Source organism: Pseudorasbora parva, chromosome 3 (assembly GCF_024679245.1).
Source record: "Pseudorasbora parva isolate DD20220531a chromosome 3, ASM2467924v1, whole genome shotgun sequence".
NCBI classification, from domain to species: Eukaryota; Metazoa; Chordata; class Actinopteri; order Cypriniformes; family Gobionidae; genus Pseudorasbora; species Pseudorasbora parva.
In genome coordinates this window covers 61,553,585-61,559,591 of record NC_090174.1, presented here as the reverse complement: position 1 = coordinate 61,559,591, position 6,007 = coordinate 61,553,585, and positions in this window count along the sequence as shown.

Genomic DNA, 6,007 nt, shown 5'->3' with positions numbered 1-6,007 from the left:
GTTTTTTAAAAGTTTTAGCTATCCTTATATTTGTAATACTGTGGTCAGTTAATACGAATAATTGATGTAGCTTTATATTATGTATTTGAACAAATTAAAAGAGCCGTTTCGTGTCGATCGCTTAACTCAAGGTTGATATAAGATTTGGAAAGTAATTAGTAATTAAATATTTTCTGGAGAGAGTAATTTGTACAGTAATCTAATTACACTATTGAAGATGTAATTAGTAACTAGTAATTCTTTTTTTTTTTAAAGTAACCCACTGCTTAAAAATAACTACGGACTATTATTCAGTGTTGGGGGTAACTAATTACAAGTAACTTGAGTAACGTAATAAGATTACTTTTTCAAGTAACTAGTTGTCACATGCCTGTCCTGTCTTGTGTGCACATGTGGGTTTTGTCATTCTGAGCATGTGCTCATGTAATTGTCTGATCCCTCCCCCTTGTTATCTGATTAGTGTTTGATTTCTCCCACCTGCTCCCTCTTGATTTCTTCCCTTTATAAGCTCCTTGTGTATGTCTGCGTCTTCCGTCCTCCCTGTGATTCTGTTGGTTTGTTTCAGTTTGTATTTTTATTATTCTATTATGTGTTTTTCCCCCTCGTGGGTTGTTGTTTTGAGTATGTTTTATTTTGTAAATAAATTATCATTCTTCTGCACATGAGTCCTCGCACCATTTTCCCTCGTCTGTGACGTGACACTAGTAAAGTAATGCATTACTTTTGAAATTTACAAAAAAATATCTGAGTTACTTTTTTAAATAAGTAATGCAAGTTACTTTGTTTTCCCATTTATTGACTGACAGCTCTCTTGTCCCAATATTGTAATATCCCAAAATCGGTGGGATATTAAACTAGTAGATGCCGAAATGTCTAAATGAGGAACAAGGACTCTCTGGGAAAATAAAGGAAATTAACATCTGAACTGTCCCTCACACACCACTGGAGACGCAAGTCTCACCTCACTATCAGCTAATCTACATCTTTCCCTGTTGACCCCCTCTCCCCCAATTCCTTCCCTCTCTCATGCTGAGATCACTGAAAATTAGGGATGCACCGAATCCACGATTCGGGTTCGGATTCGGCCGAATATTGGGCTTTTTGACTGGGTTCGGTTTCTGCCGAACCTTAGAGTTTTTTTTCCACCGAACCCGCTTGCACTACGCGATACTGGTCGATGATGCCGCGGTTGATTATGGCAAAGTATTTATTAGGTGGACCGTTCGAATGCAGTAGGCTGTGAGAGAGTGAAAATGGAACTTGTGAACAGAAAATGTGTTGTTTGGCAGTACTTTTAGCCACAAGAAGGCAATTCAAGTCGAGCTATATGTTCAATTTGCAGTGCCGATTTGTCTCGCGGTGGCAAGAACCCTAAACAATAGCCGCTGGATGTCCGGTTCGCGAACGAATCGTTCTTTTTAACCGGATCTTTTTAGTGATCCGGTCGAACCAGTTCACCAAATCGGACTGAATCGTTCTAAACGGTTCGCGTCTCAAATCAGCGCTGATCCCAAAAGTTCCTATAGTTACTCACTTTCTGACATGAGTGACAGTCCCTCAGACTAGAAATAAACTAATATCTTGAAGTATATGAAGCTTTCCTCTCACAGTCTAATCCAGTGGTTCCCACACCTGTCCTGGGGACCCCTCACCACTGCACATTTTGCATGTCTCCCTCATCAGACACACACAATTCAAATCTTAGAGTCTCTACTAATGAGCTGATAATTTGAATCAGGTGTGTTTGATGAGGGAGACATGCAAAATGTGTACTGGTTGGGGGTCCCCAGGACAGGTTTGAGAACCACTGGTGTAATCAACTGGACGTAAACCAGTCAGGTTTCAAAGAGGGCCACTCAACTGAGACAGCATTATTGTCAGTTACTGAAGCCCTGCGGATGGCTAAAGCTGCATCCAAATCATCCCCAGCAAACACGTTTACGTTGTGGCAACGTCTGTGGCACGTTGCATTTCTACTATGGCAACGTCGCATGTCGACGTGCTCCCAACATTGTAACAACGTAGAATTGTAAGACGCGACGGGGCTGTAGCATCGTTGTTGCGCAACATTCAGCAACTTCAAGACGACATTCTGACAACTTATTTTTTTAATGCTATATTCCCCATTCCACATAGTGGTTCATTTTTAATTTCAGACATTATACTTTTTATATGCCTATTGTTTATCCTATTATTTATGGGCCTAACAGTAAATTAATTATAATCAACACCTGCAACACACTTTTGAAGAGTAAAAATGACATACAAGTTTATTCAACTAATTCAACTTTATTATAACAGCATGTGGTAAGCGACATACAGATACATTTTGTAAAAATAAATAAAATAGAATAAACAAATATTTAGTTTAAGTATAATACATCAAACACACAGAAAAAAGCAAAGATAGGGCTATGTCAGAACATTTAACAAAACCGGGGTTTGTATATGGCAGAAAATCGTATTCGAAAGCCGGGTGATATGAGGTCGGTAATCGGAATCATGTCCAGGAAATATCAACAAATCCAAAGGAGAAATGCAAGTCCAGAAACCAGCAATTATGAGATGTTGAACACTTTCTTAACGGTAAGGATCTGAGTAAATCTGGTAACGTTAAAAGAAATAGCGTTATGATGGTAATACACAAAATCGCAACTCCATGAATAATAACATGATTTGTCCGTTTATTTTATTTTAAATATATATTATTTAAAAAAAAAATGTAGTTTGTAAAATAAAGAACGAACGATTGTCACGTAAGTTAGACACGAAAATTGTAGCTTGTTTGAATATTTACGTATCAGCTAATGTAAATTGAAAGCAATACTCACGTATCCGCGTATCAAGTTATTAGCCTACTCGTTGAAGATTGACACACTGTCAGTTGAAATTTAAAAAGCTGATATTCACGCTTCAGGACAGTGATGACGAGTACAGGTCACCCAGTGGTTGTCCAGATACCTTGGCACAACTTTAAGCAATGGTCCGGACGGTGGTTCAATGTCAACGTTGTGACAACACTGTAACAACCTTCACCACACAACGTATTATAGCACCCTTTTGGCCACGTTGTGTCAACGGGTTTAGAAGGTTGAGTATGTTGTGCCAACGTTGTGTGTTTGCAGGGTCATTCCTCATCCTCCTCGATCTATCTGCTGCCTTTTACACTGAATCATCAGATTCTTCTGTCCACCCTCTCATCTCTGGGCATCACAGGGACTCCTCTCCACTGGTTTGAGTCCTATCTCACAGGTAGGTCTTTTAAGGTTGCCTGGAGAGGAGAGGTATCCAAAACACATCAACTGACCACGGGGGTTCCTCAGGGCTCAGTGCTTGGACCTCTCCTCTTCTCCATTTACACCACATCACTGGGACCCATCATTCAGGCACATGGTCTCTCATATCATAGCTATGCTGATGACACACAGCTTTACCTCTCATTTCAACCAGATGATCCCATAGTAGCTGCACGAATCTCAAGCTGTCTGGCGGACATCTCAGCATGGATGAAAAAACATCACCTGCAGCTCAATCTAGCAAAGACTGAGCTGCTTGTTTTCCCTGCTAATCCCACCATACAACACGATTTTACCATCCAGCTAGGTTCATCTCTGATTACTCCTTCAGGGTTGGTCAGAAATCTTGGAGTAATCTTTGATGACCAACTGTCCTTCAAAGACCACATCTCAAAGACAGCTCGGTCATGCAGGTTTGCATTGCACAATATCAGGAAAATCAGACCGTTCCTTACGGAGCATTCAACACAGCTTCTTGTCCAAGCCCTGGTCATTTCTAGACTCGGCTATTGCAATGCGCTTCTGGTTAGACTTCCATCTTGTGCAATCAAACCGCTGCAAATGATCCAGAACGCTGCAGCACGTCTTGTATTCAATGAGCCCAAAAGGGCTCATGTCACACCTCTATTCATCTCTCTGCATTGGCTACCACTCACTGCCTGGATCAAATTCAAAGCTCTGACTCTTGCTTATGGATCTTCTACAAGCTCAGCACCGCATACTTCGACTCACTCCTACGAGTCTACACCCCCACCAGAAGCCTTCGCTCAACTAATGAGCGAAGGCTTATGGTACCATCACAGAGAGGCATGAAATCACTCTCTAGAACTTTTTCTTTCATTGTTCCTGGTTGGTGGAACGATCTTCCGTCCTCTATACGCACAACAGAATCACTCGCTTCTTTCAAAAGACAGGTAAATACTCATCTCTTCTATGAGAACTTAATCTTACATTTAAAAAAAAAACTCTTTCCTCCTCTATTTCTCCTTTCTTCTTTCCTTTTCTGGTTTTTGCTACTCTGAGCGGTATGCAAATCTTGGTATTTGGGGCACTTTTTGTGTTTCTTTGCCTCTTCTTGACGGATCGCTTCCTGTTCTCCTGAGTTGTAAGTCGCTTTGGATAAAAGCGTCTGCTAAATGCATAAATGTAAATGTAATATGTTGTAACTCCACCAGTTCACTGAACTGAGACATGTTTTGCTGTGAGAACTAGTGAGCTGAGATACCGCATGCTTGATAGAGTCGTCTTGAACAGAACTGTTTCTCTCGGAAAACGGATGCTGATAATATGAGCACGGGTGAACCAAGGATTTGTGTAAGTTTATGTTATGTCAATGTAGGTTTATTTAATCTGTGTAAAACATCAGTGTTTGCACGACAGTGGTTGTATTGAGTGCTTTTGCAAAACATGAATTAAAAAACATATCCAAGATGATGATGATGACAATAATAATTATACTAAGTTTTGATTACAAATACTGTTACAGATGAATGTGTTTGAATGCATTTTCATCCGCCGGGATGATAGAAATGACGTCATTACGTAAGGACGTAAAGAACCGGTGATCCGTTTTTTTTAACCGGTTCATTGAAACGAACTGTCTGAAAGAACAAGTTACGCGGAAAAGAACCGAACTTCCCATCCGAGAGAATAAGAGTTGTGCAAGAAGGAATCTAGAGACAGCAATACGGCATAGTCATCCTGGCATAATGTTGCCTTTTTTTAAATTTAATTAAAAATACACTGCTGTGGACGTTGTTTATGTCATTAATGTGTTTATTGTGATAATTGACTGAGGATGGGAGTTGGATTCGGTATTCGGTTTCGGCAGAATCTTAACCAGTGGATTCGGTATCCGGCCGAACCTCAAAAATCTGGATTCGGTGCATCCCTACTGAAAATACACCCAAAATCTCTCTATTACAATGTTATCCACACAATACAATATTATATGTGTTTGATATTGTTTGAAAAGTCAGTGCGACTGGTACAAAGATCTCATTCCCACAGAAGCTAGCCAAAAGATAATCAATGTTTTAAGAGTTTAGAGATATCTTGTCTTAGTATGGTGGGTGTGGTTTTCAGCCATTTGGCCTTTGCATCAATACAAGTCTACAGTATAGGACTTGATTAATGCAAATTCCCACTGTGAACTCGTGTTTACATTTGAAAGAGTTTGTACATTTGTTTCTGGGTATTTAAGGCAATGTTGCAAAGAGCTCAGGGCTTGACACTTTAAACAGGTCAGCCCGTAATGCTGCACGTCTTAAAGATAACCCAGCATTATGTAATTTTTAGAAGTCAGGTATATTTTTCATTCGTATTTGATGTTATATGTGGATTACCTTTGAATTGATTATGTAATTGGCTTTATACATTTACCTGACTGTTAATAAATTGTTACACTTTGATTGATTCTGACTTGCTCTGGAATTATTCAGGTTGGGTATAATTTCAACAAAGGGTTAAACGGAATAATTAAATGTGTATTTAAACTATTAAAGGTCCTGTTCTTCGCGATTCCATCTTTCAAACTTTAGTTAGTGTGTAATGTTGCTGTTAGAGCATAAATAATACCTGTAAAATTATAAAGCTCGAAGTTCAATGCCAAGCGAGATATTTTATTTAACAGAAGTTCCCTTTCAAAGCCTACAGCGAGCGGCCGGTTTGGACTACAGCGCTGCACTTCCTGCTGTGATGACGTCACTAGA